The sequence below is a fragment of the Martes martes genome (assembly GCF_963455335.1).
Source record: "Martes martes genome assembly, chromosome: 10".
NCBI classification, from domain to species: Eukaryota; Metazoa; Chordata; class Mammalia; order Carnivora; family Mustelidae; genus Martes; species Martes martes.
In genome coordinates, this window is record NC_137898.1 from 84,992,280 (window position 1) to 85,010,734 (window position 18,455).

Here is an 18,455-nt window from a genome sequence, read left to right on the forward strand (position 1 = left end):
CGATCAGGCACTTGCGCCTGGTCGCACCACCAGGGCTGCCCCAGGGACTCATGGCCAGGGCACTGCTGTCGCCCTGGCCTCAGTTTCACGGGAGAGGCCTGCCTTCTTCCCCGACTGCTTTCTCCAACTGGAGCACGCGCCCCTGCCCTAGTCTTCCCCTCGCCTCTCCTTAGCAGCCCGGTTTCCGTCTCCCCGCACAGTGAGTGGGTGACACGTGTCCTGCCCCCGGCCTGCTCTAGCTTAGATGGCAGGCTCCCCTGCTTCGCGTCCGGTTCCCCAGAGAACTGCCATCGGCTCCTCTGCCTTGCATGCGTGGGCGGCGTGCTGCGCTCTCCCCGGACATGCTCCTGGGGACCGAGGGGACAGGCGTGTCCCCTTTCGGAAGGCTGGTAGCACAGGCGCGACCACGCCTCTGTCTGGGGCCGAAGGGAGGTCCGGGCCAGGAGGCGCTCACTCCGGGGTGGTTTCTGCCAGAGCGCCCCAGAGCACTCAGCAGCGCTAAGCAGCAGCAGCCAACAGACCCGACTCTGATTGCCCAGAGAACGCTGAGCTTTCGCAGAGGTTTTCGACCTGAAGCGGACGGCGCCTCGCTGCTGCTTTCCTCACTCAGGCTTTGGGCGTTCGGTTTCTGGCCTCAGGGAAGAAGTGTTGCGCGAGAGTCGGTGCTCCCTTGGCCTTATTGCTCGCGGCCAGGTTTCGGACCCTGGGTTCCCAGGGCCTCCCCGATGTGGGGAGACGCGGCCTCCTCCCTGCTGCAGCCTGCGTAGCCCAGGGTGGCACATGGTGCACACTGCCTTCGGAGGGGCTCGCCAGGCTCTGGCCTTTTCCTCTCGCGTTCAGGCTGACTCGGGAAACAGCCTCTGGCTTCCCGTGAAGAGCCCAGAGGCTCCAGGAGCACTCCACAGCGCCCGGGCCTTGGGACCGGGAGCCCGGGGTGGGCACTGTCCCCGCGCTATCCCCGACCACCCCTCCCACCGGGAACGCTACCACATCCTGGAGGAAGACGGTAGCCAACTGCCCGTTTCTCCAGGGAGCTGTTTCTGGGCGTTCAGGCACTTGCGCCTGGTCGCACCACCAGGGCTGCCCCAGGGACTCATGGCCAGGGCACTGCTGTCGCCCTGGCCTCAGTTTCACGGGAGAGGCCTGCCTTCTTCCCCGACTGCTTTCTCCAACTGGAGCACGCGCCCCTGCCCTAGTCTTCCCCTCGCGTCTCCTTCGCAGCCCGGTTTCCGTCTCCCCGCACAGTGAGTGGGTGACACGTGTCCTGCCCCCGGCCTGCTCTAGCTTAGATGGCAGGCTCCCCTGCTTCGCGTCCGGTTCCCCAGAGCACTGCCATCGGCTCCTCTGCCTTGCGTGCGTGGGCGGCGTGCTGCGCTCTCCCCGGACATGCTCCTGGGGACCGAGGGGACAGGCGTGTCCCCTTTCGGAAGGCTGGTAGCACAGGCGCGACCACGCCTCTGTCTGGGGCCGAAGGGAGGTCCGGGCCAGGAGGCGCTCACTCCGGGGTGGTTTCTGCCAGAGCGCCCCAGAGCACTCAGCTGCGCTAAGCAGCAGCAGACAACAGACCCGACTCTGATTGCCCAGAGAACGCTGAGCTTTCGCAGAGGTTTTCGACCTGAAGCGGACGGCGCCTCGCTGCTGCTTTCCTCACTCAGGCTTTGGGCGTTCGGTCTCTCGTCTCAGGGAAGAAGTGTTGCGCGAGAGTCGGTGCTTCCTTGGCTTTGTTGCTCGCGGCCAGGTTTCGGACCCTGGGTTCCCAGGGCCTCCCCGATGTGGGGAGACGCGGCCTCCTCCCTGCTGCAGCCTGCGTAGCCCAGGGTGGCACATGGTGCACACTGCCTTCGGAGGGGCTCGCCAGGCTCTGGCCTTTTCCTCTCGTGTTCAGGCTGACTCGGGAAGCAGCCTCCGTCTTCCCGTGAAGAGCCCAGAGGCTCCAGGAGCACTCCACAGCGCCCGGGCCTTGGGACCGGGAGCCCGGGGTGGGCACTGTCCCCGCGCTATCCCCGACCACCCCTGCCACCGGGAACACTACCACATCCTGGAGGAAGACGGTAGCCGACTGCCCGTTTCTCCAGGGAGCTGTTTCTGGGCGTTCAGGCACTTACGCCTGGTCGCACCACCAGGGCTGCCCCAGGGACTCATGGCCAGGGCACTGCTGTCGCCGTGGCCTCAGTTTCACAGGAGAGGCCTGCCTTCTTCCCCGACTGCTTTCTCCAACTGGAGCACGCGCCCCTGCCCTAGTCTTCCCCTCGCGTCTCCTTAGCAGCCCGGTTTCCGTCTCCCCGCACAGTGAGTGGGTGACACGTGTCCTGCCCCCGGCCTGCTCTAGCTTAGACGGCAGGCTCCCCTGCTTCGCGTCCGGTTCCCCAGAGCACTGTCATCGGCTCCTCTGCCTTGCGTGCGTGGGCGGCGTGCTGCGCTCTCCCCGGACATGCTCCTGGGGACCGAGGGGACAGGCGTGTCCCCTTTCAGAAGGCTGGTAGCACAGGCTCGACCACGCCTCTGTCTGGGGCCGAAGGGAGGTCCGGGCCAGGAGGCGCTCACTCCGGGGTGGTTTCTGCCAGAGCGCCCCAGAGCACTCAGCTGCGCTAAGCAGCAGCAGACAACAGACCCGACTCTGATTGCCCAGAGAACGCTGAGCTTTCGCAGAGGTTTTCGACCTGAAGCGGACGGCGCCTCGCTGCTGCTTTCCTCACTCAGGCTTTGGGCGTTCGGTTTCTGGCCTCAGGGAAGAAGTGTTGCGCGAGAGTCGGTGCTCCCTTGGCCTTATTGCTCGCGGCCAGGTTTCGGACCCTGGGTTCCCAGGGCCTCCCCGATGTGGGGAGACGCGGCCTCCTCCCTGCTGCAGCCTGCGTAGCCCAGGGTGGCACATGGTGCACACTGCCTTCGGAGGGGCTCGCCAGGCTCTGGCCTTTTCCTCTCGCGTTCAGGCTGACTCGGGAAACAGCCTCCGTCTTCCCGTGAAGAGCCCAGAGGCTCCAGGAGCACTCCACAGCGCCCGGGCCTTGGGACCGGGAGCCCGGGGTGGGCACTGTCCCCGCGCTATCCCCGACCACCCCTCCCACCGGGAACGCTACCACATCCTGGAGGAAGACGGTAGCCGACTGCCCGTTTCTCCAGGGAGCTGTTTCTGGGCGTTCAGGCACTTGCGCCTGGTCGCACCACCAGGGCTGCCCCAGGGACTCATGGCCAGGGCACTGCTGTCGCCCTGGCCTCAGTTTCACGGGAGAGGCCTGCCTTCTTCCCCGACTGCTTTCTCCAACTGGAGCACGCGCCCCTGCCCTAGTCTTCCCCTCGCGTCTCCTTCGCAGCCCGGTTTCCGTCTCCCCGCACAGTGAGTGGGTGACACGTGTCCTGCCCCCGGCCTGCTCTAGCTTAGATGGCAGGCTCCCCTGCTTCGCGTCCGGTTCCCCAGAGCACTGCCATCGGCTCCTCTGCCTTGCGTGCGTGGGCGGCGTGCTGCGCTCTCCCCGGACATGCTCCTGGGGACCGAGGGGACAGGCGTGTCCCCTTTCGGAAGGCTGGTAGCACAGGCGCGACCACGCCTCTGTCTGGGGCCGAAGGGAGGTCCGGGCCAGGAGGCGCTCACTCCGGGGTGGTTTCTGCCAGAGCGCCCCAGAGCACTCAGCTGCGCTAAGCAGCAGCAGACAACAGACCCGACTCTGATTGCCCAGAGAACGCTGAGCTTTCGCAGAGGTTTTCGACCTGAAGCGGACGGCGCCTCGCTGCTGCTTTCCTCACTCAGGCTTTGGGCGTTCGGTCTCTCGTCTCAGGGAAGAAGTGTTGCGCGAGAGTCGGTGCTTCCTTGGCTTTGTTGCTCGCGGCCAGGTTTCGGACCCTGGGTTCCCAGGGCCTCCCCGATGTGGGGAGACGCGGCCTCCTCCCTGCTGCAGCCTGCGTAGCCCAGGGTGGCACATGGTGCACACTGCCTTCAGAGGGGCTCGCCAGGCTCTGGCCTTTTCCTCTCGTGTTCAGGCTGACTCGGGAAGCAGCCTCCGTCTTCCCGTGAAGAGCCCAGAGGCTCCAGGAGCACTCCACAGCGCCCGGGCCTTGGGACCGGGAGCCCTGGGTGGGCACTGTCCCCGCGCTATCCCCGACCACCCCTGCCACCGGGAACGCTACCACATCCTGGAGGAAGACGGTAGCCGACTGCCCGTTTCTCCAGGGAGCTGTTTCTGGCGTTCAGGCACTTACGCCTGGTCGCACCACCAGGGCTGCCCCAGGGACTCATGGCCAGGGCACTGCTGTCGCCGTGGACTCAGTTTCACAGGAGAGGCCTGCCTTCTTCCCCGACTGCTTTCTCCAACTGGAGCACGCGCCCCTGCCCTAGTCTTCCCCTCGCGTCTCCTTCGCAGCCCGGTTTCCGTCTCCCCGCACAGTGAGTGGGTGACACGTGTCCTGCCCCCGGCCTGCTCTAGCTTAGACGGCAGGCTCCCCTGCTTCGCGTCCGGTTCCCCAGAGCACTGTCATCGGCTCCTCTGCCTTGCGTGCGTGGGCGGCGTGCTGCGCTCTCCCCGGACATGCTCCTGGGGACCGAGGGGACAGGCGTGTCCCCTTTCGGAAGGCTGGTAGCACAGGCTCGACCACGCCTCTGTCTGGGGCCGAAGGGAGGTCCGGGCCAGGAGGCGCTCACTCCGGGGGGGTTTCTGCCAGAGCGCCCCAGAGCACTCAGCTGCGCTAAGCAGCAGCAGACAACAGACCCGACTCTGATTGCCCAGAGAACGCTGAGCTTTCGCAGAGGTTTTCGACCTGAAGCGGACGGCGCCTCGCTGCTGCTTTCCTCACACAGGCTTTGGGCGTTCGGTCTCTCGTCTCAGGGAAGAAGTGTTGCGCGAGAGTCGGTGCTTCCTTGGCCTTGTTGCTCGCGGCCAGGTTTCGGACCCTGGGTTCCCAGGGCCTCCCCGATGTGGGGAGACGCGGCCTCCTCCCTGCTGTAGCCTGCGTAGCCCAGGGTGGCACATGGTGCACACTGCCTTCGGAGGGGCTCGCCAGGCTCTAGCCTTTTCCTCTCGCGTTCAGGCTGACTCGGGAAGCAGCCTCCATCTTCCCGTGAAGAGCTCAGAGGCTCCAGGAGCACTCCACAGCGCCCGGGCCTTGGGACCGGGAGCCCGGGGTGGGCACTGTCCCCGCGCTATCCCCGACCACCCCTGCCACCGGGAACGCTACCACATCCTGGAGGAAGACGGTAGCTGACTGCCCGTTTCTCCAGGGAGCTGTTTCTGGCGTTCAGGCACTTGCGCCTGGTCGCACCACCAGGGCTGCCCCAGGACTCATGGCCAGGGCACTGCTGTCGCCCTGGCCTCAGTTTCACGGGAGAGGCCTGCCTTCTTCCGCGACTGCTTTCTCCAACTGGAGCACACACCCCTGCCCTAGTCTTCCCCTCGCGTCTCCTTAGCAGCCCGGTTTCCGTCTCCCCGCACAGTGAGTGGGTGACACGTGTCCTGCCCCCGGCCTGCTCTAGCTTAAATGGCAGGCTCCACTGCTTCGCGTCCGGTTGCCCAGAGCACTGCCATCGGCTCCTCTGCCTTGCGTGCGTGGGCGGCGTGCTGCGCTCTCCCCGGACATGCTCCTGGGGACCGAGGGGACAGGCGTGTCCCCTTTCGGAAGGCTGGTAGCACAGGCGCGACCACGCCTCTGTCTGGGGCCGAAGGGAGGTCCGGGCCAGGAGGCGCTCACTCCGGGGTGGTTTCTGCCAGAGCGCCCCAGAGCACTCACCTGTGCTAAGCAGCAGCAGACAACAGACCCGTCTCTGATTGCCCAGAGAACGCTGCGCTTTCGCAGAGGGTTTCGACCTGAAGCGGACGGCGCCTCGCTGCTGCTTTCCTCACTCAGGCTTTGGGCATTCGGTCTCTGGCCTCAGGGAAGAAGTGTTGCGCGAGAGTCGGTGCTCCCTTGGCCTTGTTGCTCGCGGCCAGGTTTCGGACCCTGGGTTCCCAGGGCCTCCCCGATGTGGGGAGACGCGGCCTCCTCCCTGCTGCAGCCTGCGTAGCCCAGGGTGGCACATGGTGCACACTGCCTTCGGAGGGGCTCGCCAGGCTCTGGCCTTTTCCTCTCGCGTTCAGGCTGACTCGGGAAGCAGCCTCTGGCTTCCCGTGAAGAGCCGAGAGGCTCCAGGAGCACTCCACAGCGCCCGGGCCTTGGGACCGGGAGCCCGGGGTGGGCACTGTCCCCGCGCTATCCCCGACCACCCCTGCCACCGGGAACGCTACCACATCCTGGAGGAAGACGGTAGCCGACTGCCCGTTTCTCCAGGGAGCTGTTTCTGGGCGATCAGGCACTTGCGCCTGGTCGCACCACCAGGGCTGCCCCAGGGACTCATGGCCAGGGCACTGCTGTCGCCCTGGCCTCAGTTTCACGGGAGAGGCCTGCCTTCTTCCCCGACTGCTTTCTCCAACTGGAGCACGCGCCCCTGCCCTAGTCTTCCCCTCGCGTCTCCTTAGCAGCCCGGTTTCCGTCTCCCCGCACAGTGAGTGGGTGACACGTGTCCTGCCCCCGGCCTGCTCTAGCTTAGATGGCAGGCTCCCCTGCTTCGCGTCCGGTTCCCCAGAGAACTGCCATCGGCTCCTCTGCCTTGCATGCGTGGGCGGCGTGCTGCGCTCTCCCCGGACATGCTCCTGGGGACCGAGGGGACAGGCGTGTCCCCTTTCGGAAGGCTGGTAGCACAGGCGCGACCACGCCTCTGTCTGGGGCCGAAGGGAGGTCCGGGCCAGGAGGCGCTCACTCCGGGGTGGTTTCTGCCAGAGCGCCCCAGAGCACTCAGCAGCGCTAAGCAGCAGCAGCCAACAGACCCGACTCTGATTGCCCAGAGAACGCTGAGCTTTCGCAGAGGTTTTCGACCTGAAGCGGACGGCGCCTCGCTGCTGCTTTCCTCACTCAGGCTTTGGGCGTTCGGTCTCTCGTCTCAGGGAAGAAGTGTTGCGCGAGAGTCGGTGCTTCCTTGGCTTTGTTGCTCGCGGCCAGGTTTCGGACCCTGGGTTCCCAGGGCCTCCCCGATGTGGGGAGACGCGGCCTCCTCCCTGCTGCAGCCTGCGTAGCCCAGGGTGGCACATGGTGCACACTGCCTTCGGAGGGGCTCGCCAGGCTCTGGCCTTTTCCTCTCGTGTTCAGGCTGACTCGGGAAGCAGCCTCCGTCTTCCCGTGAAGAGCCCAGAGGCTCCAGGAGCACTCCACAGCGCCCGGGCCTTGGGACCGGGAGCCCGGGGTGGGCACTGTCCCCGCGCTATCCCCGACCACCCCTGCCACCGGGAACACTACCACATCCTGGAGGAAGACGGTAGCCGACTGCCCGTTTCTCCAGGGAGCTGTTTCTGGGCGTTCAGGCACTTACGCCTGGTCGCACCACCAGGGCTGCCCCAGGGACTCATGGCCAGGGCACTGCTGTCGCCGTGGCCTCAGTTTCACAGGAGAGGCCTGCCTTCTTCCCCGACTGCTTTCTCCAACTGGAGCACGCGCCCCTGCCCTAGTCTTCCCCTCGCGTCTCCTTAGCAGCCCGGTTTCCGTCTCCCCGCACAGTGAGTGGGTGACACGTGTCCTGCCCCCGGCCTGCTCTAGCTTAGACGGCAGGCTCCCCTGCTTCGCGTCCGGTTCCCCAGAGCACTGTCATCGGCTCCTCTGCCTTGCGTGCGTGGGCGGCGTGCTGCGCTCTCCCCGGACATGCTCCTGGGGACCGAGGGGACAGGCGTGTCCCCTTTCGGAAGGCTGGTAGCACAGGCTCGACCACGCCTCTGTCTGGGGCCGAAGGGAGGTCCGGGCCAGGAGGCGCTCACTCCGGGGTGGTTTCTGCCAGAGCGCCCCAGAGCACTCAGCTGCGCTAAGCAGCAGCAGACAACAGACCCGACTCTGATTGCCCAGAGAACGCTGAGCTTTCGCAGAGGTTTTCGACCTGAAGCGGACGGCGCCTCGCTGCTGCTTTCCTCACTCAGGCTTTGGGCGTTCGGTTTCTGGCCTCAGGGAAGAAGTGTTGCGCGAGAGTCGGTGCTCCCTTGGCCTTATTGCTCGCGGCCAGGTTTCGGACCCTGGGTTCCCAGGGCCTCCCCGATGTGGGGAGACGCGGCCTCCTCCCTGCTGCAGCCTGCGTAGCCCAGGGTGGCACATGGTGCACACTGCCTTTGGAGGGGCTCGCCAGGCTCTGGCCTTTTCCTCTCGCGTTCAGGCTGACTCGGGAAACAGCCTCCGTCTTCCCGTGAAGAGCCCAGAGGCTCCAGGAGCACTCCACAGCGCCCGGGCCTTGGGACCGGGAGCCCGGGGTGGGCACTGTCCCCGCGCTATCCCCGACCACCCCTCCCACCGGGAACGCTACCACATCCTGGAGGAAGACGGTAGCCGACTGCCCGTTTCTCCAGGGAGCTGTTTCTGGGCGTTCAGGCACTTGCGCCTGGTCGCACCACCAGGGCTGCCCCAGGGACTCATGGCCAGGGCACTGCTGTCGCCCTGGCCTCAGTTTCACGGGAGAGGCCTGCCTTCTTCCCCGACTGCTTTCTCCAACTGGAGCACGCACCCCTGCCCTAGTCTTCCCCTCGCGTCTCCTTAGCAGCCCGGTTTCCGTCTCCCCGCACAGTGAGTGGGTGACACGTGTCCTGCCCCCGGCCTGCTCTAGCTTAGATGGCAGGCTCCCCTGCTTCGCGTCCGGTTCCCAAGAGAACTGCCATCGGCTCCTCTGCCTTGCATGCGTGGGCGGCGTGCTGCGCTCTCCCCGGACATGCTCCTGGGGACCGAGGGGACAGGCGTGTCCCCTTTCGGAAGGCTGGTAGCACAGGCGCGACCACGCCTCTGTCTGGGGCCGAAGGGAGGTCCGGGCCAGGAGGCGCTCACTCCGGGGTGGTTTCTGCCAGAGCGCCCCAGAGCACTCAGCAGCGCTAAGCAGCAGCAGCCAACAGACCCGACTCTGATTGCCCAGAGAACGCTGAGCTTTCACAGAGGTTTTCGACCTGAAGCGGACGGCGCCTCGCTGCTGCTTTCCTCACTCAGGCTTTGGGCGTTCGGTTTCTGGCCTCAGGGAAGAAGTGTTGCGCGAGAGTCGGTGCTCCCTTGGCCTTATTGCTCGCGGCCAGGTTTCGGACCCTGGGTTCCCAGGGCCTCCCCGATGTGGGGAGACGCGGCCTCCTCCCTGCTGCAGCCTGCGTAGCCCAGGGTGGCACATGGTGCACACTGCCTTCGGAGGGGCTCGCCAGGCTCTGGCCTTTTCCTCTCGCGTTCAGGCTGACTCGGGAAACAGCCTCCGTCTTCCCGTGAAGAGCCCAGAGGCTCCAGGAGCACTCCACAGCGCCCGGGCCTTGGGACCGGGAGCCCGGGGTGGGCACTGTCCCCGCGCTATCCCCGACCACCCCTCCCACCGGGAACGCTACCACATCCTGGAGGAAGACGGTAGCCGACTGCCCGTTTCTCCAGGGAGCTGTTTCTGGGCGTTCAGGCACTTGCGCCTGGTCGCACCACCAGGGCTGCCCCAGGGACTCATGGCCAGGGCACTGCTGTCGCCCTGGCCTCAGTTTCACGGGAGAGGCCTGCCTTCTTCCCCGACTGCTTTCTCCAACTGGAGCACGCGCCCCTGCCCTAGTCTTCCCCTCGCGTCTCCTTCGCAGCCCGGTTTCCGTCTCCCCGCACAGTGAGTGGGTGACACGTGTCCTGCCCCCGGCCTGCTCTAGCTTAGATGGCAGGCTCCCCTGCTTCGCGTCCGGTTCCCCAGAGCACTGCCATCGGCTCCTCTGCCTTGCGTGCGTGGGCGGCGTGCTGCGCTCTCCCCGGACATGCTCCTGGGGACCGAGGGGACAGGCGTGTCCCCTTTCGGAAGGCTGGTAGCACAGGCGCGACCACGCCTCTGTCTGGGGCCGAAGGGAGGTCCGGGCCAGGAGGCGCTCACTCCGGGGTGGTTTCTGCCAGAGCGCCCCAGAGCACTCAGCTGCGCTAAGCAGCAGCAGACAACAGACCCGACTCTGATTGCCCAGAGAACGCTGAGCTTTCGCAGAGGTTTTCGACCTGAAGCGGACGGCGCCTCGCTGCTGCTTTCCTCACTCAGGCTTTGGGCGTTCGGTCTCTCGTCTCAGGGAAGAAGTGTTGCGCGAGAGTCGGTGCTTCCTTGGCTTTGTTGCTCGCGGCCAGGTTTCGGACCCTGGGTTCCCAGGGCCTCCCCGATGTGGGGAGACGCGGCCTCCTCCCTGCTGCAGCCTGCGTAGCCCAGGGTGGCACATGGTGCACACTGCCTTCGGAGGGGCTCGCCAGGCTCTGGCCTTTTCCTCTCGTGTTCAGGCTGACTCGGGAAGCAGCCTCCGTCTTCCCGTGAAGAGCCCAGAGGCTCCAGGAGCACTCCACAGCGCCCGGGCCTTGGGACCGGGAGCCCTGGGTGGGCACTGTCCCCGCGCTATCCCCGACCACCCCTGCCACCGGGAACGCTACCACATCCTGGAGGAAGACGGTAGCCGACTGCCCGTTTCTCCAGGGAGCTGTTTCTGGCGTTCAGGCACTTACGCCTGGTCGCACCACCAGGGCTGCCCCAGGGACTCATGGCCAGGGCACTGCTGTCGCCGTGGCCTCAGTTTCACAGGAGAGGCCTGCCTTCTTCCCCGACTGCTTTCTCCAACTGGAGCACGCGCCCCTGCCCTAGTCTTCCCCTCGCGTCTCCTTAGTAGCCCGGTTTCCGTCTCCCCGCACAGTGAGTGGGTGACACGTGTCCTGCCCCCGGCCTGCTCTAGCTTAGACGGCAGGCTCCCCTGCTTCGCGTCCGGTTCCCCAGAGCACTGTCATCGGCTCCTCTGCCTTGCGTGCGTGGGCGGCGTGCTGCGCTCTCCCCGGACATGCTCCTGGGGACCGAGGGGACAGGCGTGTCCCCTTTCGGAAGGCTGGTAGCACAGGCTCGACCACGCCTCTGTCTGGGGCCGAAGGGAGGTCCGGGCCAGGAGGCGCTCACTCCGGGGGGGTTTCTGCCAGAGCGCCCCAGAGCACTCAGCTGCGCTAAGCAGCAGCAGACAACAGACCCGACTCTGATTGCCCAGAGAACGCTGAGCTTTCGCAGAGGTTTTCGACCTGAAGCGGACGGCGCCTCGCTGCTGCTTTCCTCACTCAGGCTTTGGGCGTTCGGTCTCTCGTCTCAGGGAAGAAGTGTTGCGCGAGAGTCGGTGCTTCCTTGGCCTTGTTGCTCGCGGCCAGGTTTCGGACCCTGGGTTCCCAGGGCCTCCCCGATGTGGGGAGACGCGGCCTCCTCCCTGCTGTAGCCTGCGTAGCCCAGGGTGGCACATGGTGCACACTGCCTTCGGAGGGGCTCGCCAGGCTCTAGCCTTTTCCTCTCGCGTTCAGGCTGACTCGGGAAGCAGCCTCCATCTTCCCGTGAAGAGCTCAGAGGCTCCAGGAGCACTCCACAGCGCCCGGGCCTTGGGACCGGGAGCCCGGGGTGGGCACTGTCCCCGCGCTATCCCCGACCACCCCTGCCACCGGGAACGCTACCACATCCTGGAGGAAGACGGTAGCTGACTGCCCGTTTCTCCAGGGAGCTGTTTCTGGCGTTCAGGCACTTGCGCCTGGTCGCACCACCAGGGCTGCCCCAGGACTCATGGCCAGGGCACTGCTGTCGCCCTGGCCTCAGTTTCACGGGAGAGGCCTGCCTTCTTCCGCGACTGCTTTCTCCAACTGGAGCACACACCCCTGCCCTAGTCTTCCCCTCGCGTCTCCTTAGCAGCCCGGTTTCCGTCTCCCCGCACAGTGAGTGGGTGACACGTGTCCTGCCCCCGGCCTGCTCTAGCTTAAATGGCAGGCTCCACTGCTTCGCGTCCGGTTGCCCAGAGCACTGCCATCGGCTCCTCTGCCTTGCGTGCGTGGGCGGCGTGCTGCGCTCTCCCCGGACATGCTCCTGGGGACCGAGGGGACAGGCGTGTCCCCTTTCGGAAGGCTGGTAGCACAGGCGCGACCACGCCTCTGTCTGGGGCCGAAGGGAGGTCCGGGTCAAGAGGCGCTCACTCCGGGGTGGTTTCTGCCAGAGCGCCCCAGAGCACTCAGCTGTGCTAAGCAGCAGCAGCCAACAGACCCGACTCTGATTGCCCAGAGAACGCTGAGCTTTCACAGAGGTTTTCGACCTGAAGCGGACGGCGCCTCGCTGCTGCTTTCCTCACTCAGGCTTTGGGCGTTCAGTCTCTCGCCTCAGGGAAGAAGTGTTGCGCGAGAGTCGGTGCTCCCTTGGCCTTGTTGCTCGCGGCCAGGTTTCGGACCCTGGGTTCCCAGGGCCTCCCCGATGTGGGGAGACGCGGCCTCCTCCCTGCTGCAGCCTGCGTAGCCCAGGGTGGCACATGGTGCACACTGCCTTCGGAGGGGCTCGCCAGGCTCTGGCCTTTTCCTCTCGTGTTCAGGCTGACTCGGGAAGCAGCCTCCGTCTTCCCGTGAAGAGCCCAGAGGCTCCAGGAGCACTCCACAGCGCCCGGGCCTTGGGACCGGGAGCCCGGGGTGGGCACTGTCCCCGCGCTATCCCCGACCACCCCTGCCACCGGGAACACTACCACATCCTGGAGGAAGACGGTAGCCGACTGCCCGTTTCTCCAGGGAGCTGTTTCTGGGCGTTCAGGCACTTACGCCTGGTCGCACCACCAGGGCTGCCCCAGGGACTCATGGCCAGGGCACTGCTGTCGCCGTGGCCTCAGTTTCACAGGAGAGGCCTGCCTTCTTCCCCGACTGCTTTCTCCAACTGGAGCACGCGCCCCTGCCCTAGTCTTCCCCTCGCGTCTCCTTAGCAGCCCGGTTTCCGTCTCCCCGCACAGTGAGTGGGTGACACGTGTCCTGCCCCCGGCCTGCTCTAGCTTAGACGGCAGGCTCCCCTGCTTCGCGTCCGGTTCCCCAGAGCACAGCCATCGGCTCCTCTGCCTTGCGTGCGTGGGCGGCGTGCTGCGCTCTCCCCGGACATGCTCCTGGAAACCGAGGGGACAGGCGTGTCCCCTTTCGGAAGGCTGGTAGCACAGGCGCGACCACGCCTCTGTCTGGGGCCGAAGGGAGGTCCGGGCCAGGAGGCGCTCACTCCGGGGTGGTTTCTGCCAGAGCGCCCCAGAGCACTCACCTGTGCTACGCAGCAGCAGACAACAGACCCGTCTCTGATTGCCCAGAGAACGCTGCGCTTTCGCAGAGGGTTTCGACCTGAAGCGGACGGCGCCTCGCTGCTGCTTTCCTCACTCAGGCTTTGGGCATTCGGTCTCTGGCCTCAGGGAAGAAGTGTTGCGCGAGAGTCGGTGCTCCCTTGGCCTTGTTGCTCGCGGCCAGGTTTCGGACCCTGGGTTCCCAGGGCCTCCCCGATGTGGGGAGACGCGGCCTCCTCCCTGCTGCAGCCTGCGTAGCCCAGGGTGGCACATGGTGCACACTGCCTTCGGAGGGGCTCGCCAGGCTCTGGCCTTTTCCTCTCGCGTTCAGGCTGACTCGGGAAGCAGCCTCTGGCTTCCCGTGAAGAGCCGAGAGGCTCCAGGAGCACTCCACAGCGCCCGGGCCTTGGGACCGGGAGCCCGGGGTGGGCACTGTCCCCGCGCTATCCCCGACCACCCCTGCCACCGGGAACGCTACCACATCCTGGAGGAAGACGGTAGCCGACTGCCCGTTTCTCCAGGGAGCTGTTTCTGGGCGATCAGGCACTTGCGCCTGGTCGCACCACCAGGGCTGCCCCAGGGACTCATGGCCAGGGCACTGCTGTCGCCCTGGCCTCAGTTTCACGGGAGAGGCCTGCCTTCTTCCCCGACTGCTTTCTCCAACTGGAGCACGCGCCCCTGCCCTAGTCTTCCCCTCGCGTCTCCTTAGCAGCCCGGTTTCCGTCTCCCCGCACAGTGAGTGGGTGACACGTGTCCTGCCCCCGGCCTGCTCTAGCTTAGATGGCAGGCTCCCCTGCTTCGCGTCCGGTTCCCAAGAGAACTGCCATCGGCTCCTCTGCCTTGCATGCGTGGGCGGCGTGCTGCGCTCTCCCCGGACATGCTCCTGGGGACCGAGGGGACAGGCGTGTCCCCTTTCGGAAGGCTGGTAGCACAGGCGCGACCACGCCTCTGTCTGGGGCCGAAGGGAGGTCCGGGCCAGGAGGCGCTCACTCCGGGGTGGTTTCTGCCAGAGCGCCCCAGAGCACTCAGCAGCGCTAAGCAGCAGCAGCCAACAGACCCGACTCTGATTGCCCAGAGAACGCTGAGCTTTCACAGAGGTTTTCGACCTGAAGCGGACGGCGCCTCGCTGCTGCTTTCCTCACTCAGGCTTTGGGCGTTCGGTTTCTGGCCTCAGGGAAGAAGTGTTGCGCGAGAGTCGGTGCTCCCTTGGCCTTATTGCTCGCGGCCAGGTTTCGGACCCTGGGTTCCCAGGGCCTCCCCGATGTGGGGAGACGCGGCCTCCTCCCTGCTGCAGCCTGCGTAGCCCAGGGTGGCACATGGTGCACACTGCCTTCGGAGGGGCTCGCCAGGCTCTGGCCTTTTCCTCTCGCGTTCAGGCTGACTCGGGAAACAGCCTCCGTCTTCCCGTGAAGAGCCCAGAGGCTCCAGGAGCACTCCACAGCGCCCGGGCCTTGGGACCGGGAGCCCGGGGTGGGCACTGTCCCCGCGCTATCCCCGACCACCCCTCCCACCGGGAACGCTACCACATCCTGGAGGAAGACGGTAGCCGACTGCCCGTTTCTCCAGGGAGCTGTTTCTGGGCGTTCAGGCACTTGCGCCTGGTCGCACCACCAGGGCTGCCCCAGGGACTCATGGCCAGGGCACTGCTGTCGCCCTGGCCTCAGTTTCACGGGAGAGGCCTGCCTTCTTCCCCGACTGCTTTCTCCAACTGGAGCACGCGCCCCTGCCCTAGTCTTCCCCTCGCGTCTCCTTCGCAGCCCGGTTTCCGTCTCCCCGCACAGTGAGTGGGTGACACGTGTCCTGCCCCCGGCCTGCTCTAGCTTAGATGGCAGGCTCCCCTGCTTCGCGTCCGGTTCCCCAGAGCACTGCCATCGGCTCCTCTGCCTTGCGTGCGTGGGCGGCGTGCTGCGCTCTCCCCGGACATGCTCCTGGGGACCGAGGGGACAGGCGTGTCCCCTTTTGGAAGGCTGGTAGCACAGGCGCGACCACGCCTCTGTCTGGGGCCGAAGGGAGGTCCGGGCCAGGAGGCGCTCACTCCGGGGTGGTTTCTGCCAGAGCGCCCCAGAGCACTCAGCTGCGCTAAGCAGCAGCAGACAACAGACCCGACTCTGATTGCCCAGAGAACGCTGAGCTTTCGCAGAGGTTTTCGACCTGAAGCGGACGGCGCCTCGCTGCTGCTTTCCTCACTCAGGCTTTGGGCGTTCGGTCTCTCGTCTCAGGGAAGAAGTGTTGCGCGAGAGTCGGTGCTTCCTTGGCTTTGTTGCTCGCGGCCAGGTTTCGGACCCTGGGTTCCCAGGGCCTCCCCGATGTGGGGAGACGCGGCCTCCTCCCTGCTGCAGCCTGCGTAGCCCAGGGTGGCACATGGTGCACACTGCCTTCGGAGGGGCTCGCCAGGCTCTGGCCTTTTCCTCTCGTGTTCAGGCTGACTCGGGAAGCAGCCTCCGTCTTCCCGTGAAGAGCCCAGAGGCTCCAGGAGCACTCCACAGCGCCCGGGCCTTGGGACCGGGAGCCCTGGGTGGGCACTGTCCCCGCGCTATCCCCGACCACCCCTGCCACCGGGAACGCTACCACATCCTGGAGGAAGACGGTAGCCGACTGCCCGTTTCTCCAGGGAGCTGTTTCTGGCGTTCAGGCACTTACGCCTGGTCGCACCACCAGGGCTGCCCCAGGGACTCATGGCCAGGGCACTGCTGTCGCCGTGGCCTCAGTTTCACAGGAGAGGCCTGCCTTCTTCCCCGACTGCTTTCTCCAACTGGAGCACGCGCCCCTGCCCTAGTCTTCCCCTCGCGTCTCCTTAGTAGCCCGGTTTCCGTCTCCCCGCACAGTGAGTGGGTGACACGTGTCCTGCCCCCGGCCTGCTCTAGCTTAGACGGCAGGCTCCCCTGCTTCGCGTCCGGTTCCCCAGAGCACTGTCATCGGCTCCTCTGCCTTGCGTGCGTGGGCGGCGTGCTGCGCTCTCCCCGGACATGCTCCTGGGGACCGAGGGGACAGGCGTGTCCCCTTTCGGAAGGCTGGTAGCACAGGCTCGACCACGCCTCTGTCTGGGGCCGAAGGGAGGTCCGGGCCAGGAGGCGCTCACTCCGGGGGGGTTTCTGCCAGAGCGCCCCAGAGCACTCAGCTGCGCTAAGCAGCAGCAGACAACAGACCCGACTCTGATTGCCCAGAGAACGCTGAGCTTTCGCAGAGGTTTTCGACCTGAAGCGGACGGCGCCTCGCTGCTGCTTTCCTCACTCAGGCTTTGGGCGTTCGGTCTCTCGTCTCAGGGAAGAAGTGTTGCGCGAGAGTCGGTGCTTCCTTGGCCTTGTTGCTCGCGGCCAGGTTTCGGACCCTGGGTTCCCAGGGCCTCCCCGATGTGGGGAGACGCGGCCTCCTCCCTGCTGTAGCCTGCGTAGCCCAGGGTGGCACATGGTGCACACTGCCTTCGGAGGGGCTCGCCAGGCTCTAGCCTTTTCCTCTCGCGTTCAGGCTGACTCGGGAAGCAGCCTCCATCTTCCCGTGAAGAGCTCAGAGGCTCCAGGAGCACTCCACAGCGCCCGGGCCTTGGGACCGGGAGCCCGGGGTGGGCACTGTCCCCGCGCTATCCCCGACCACCCCTGCCACCGGGAACGCTACCACATCCTGGAGGAAGACGGTAGCTGACTGCCCGTTTCTCCAGGGAGCTGTTTCTGGCGTTCAGGCACTTGCGCCTGGTCGCACCACCAGGGCTGCCCCAGGACTCATGGCCAGGGCACTGCTGTCGCCCTGGCCTCAGTTTCACGGGAGAGGCCTGCCTTCTTCCGCGACTGCTTTCTCCAACTGGAGCACACACCCCTGCCCTAGTCTTCCCCTCGCGTCTCCTTAGCAGCCCGGTTTCCGTCTCCCCGCACAGTGAGTGGGTGACACGTGTCCTGCCCCCGGCCTGCTCTAGCTTAAATGGCAGGCTCCACTGCTTCGCGTCCGGTTGCCCAGAGCACTGCCATCGGCTCCTCTGCCTTGCGTGCGTGGGCGGCGTGCTGCGCTCTCCCCGGACATGCTCCTGGGGACCGAGGGGACAGGCGTGTCCCCTTTCGGAAGGCTGGTAGCACAGGCGCGACCACGCCTCTGTCTGGGGCCGAAGGGAGGTCCGGGTCAAGAGGCGCTCACTCCGGGGTGGTTTCTGCCAGAGCGCCCCAGAGCACTCAGCTGTGCTAAGCAGCAGCAGCCAACAGACCCGACTCTGATTGCCCAGAGAACGCTGAGCTTTCACAGAGGTTTTCGACCTGAAGCGGACGGCGCCTCGCTGCTGCTTTCCTCACTCAGGCTTTGGGCGTTCAGTCTCTCGCCTCAGGGAAGAAGTGTTGCGCGAGAGTCGGTGCTCCCTTGGCCTTGTTGCTCGCGGCCAGGTTTCGGACCCTGGGTTCCCAGGGCCTCCCCGATGTGGGGAGACGCGGCCTCCTCCCTGCTGCAGCCTGCGTAGCCCAGGGTGGCACATGGTGCACACTGCCTTCGGAGGGGCTCGCCAGGCTCTGGCCTTTTCCTCTCGTGTTCAGGCTGACTCGGGAAGCAGCCTCCGTCTTCCCGTGAAGAGCCCAGAGGCTCCAGGAGCACTCCACAGCGCCCGGGCCTTGGGACCGGGAGCCCGGGGTGGGCACTGTCCCCGCGCTATCCCCGACCACCCCTGCCACCGGGAACACTACCACATCCTGGAGGAAGACGGTAGCCGACTGCCCGTTTCTCCAGGGAGCTGTTTCTGGGCGTTCAGGCACTTACGCCTGGTCGCACCACCAGGGCTGCCCCAGGGACTCATGGCCAGGGCACTGCTGTCGCCGTGGCCTCAGTTTCACAGGAGAGGCCTGCCTTCTTCCCCGACTGCTTTCTCCAACTGGAGCACGCGCCCCTGCCCTAGTCTTCCCCTCGCGTCTCCTTAGCAGCCCGGTTTCCGTCTCCCCGCACAGTGAGTGGGTGACACGTGTCCTGCCCCCGGCCTGCTCTAGCTTAGACGGCAGGCTCCCCTGCTTCGCGTCCGGTTCCCCAGAGCACAGCCATCGGCTCCTCTGCCTTGCGTGCGTGGGCGGCGTGCTGCGCTCTCCCCGGACATGCTCCTGGAAACCGAGGGGACAGGCGTGTCCCCTTTCGGAAGGCTGGTAGCACAGGCGCGACCACGCCTCTGTCTGGGGCCGAAGGGAGGTCCGGGCCAGGAGGCGCTCACTCCGGGGTGGTTTCTGCCAGAGCGCCCCAGAGCACTCACCTGTGCTACGCAGCAGCAGACAACAGACCCGTCTCTGATTGCCCAGAGAACGCTGCGCTTTCGCAGAGGGTTTCGACCTGAAGCGGACGGCGCCTCGCTGCTGCTTTCCTCACTCAGGCTTTGGGCATTCGGTCTCTGGCCTCAGGGAAGAAGTGTTGCGCGAGAGTCGGTGCTCCCTTGGCCTTGTTGCTCGCGGCCAGGTTTCG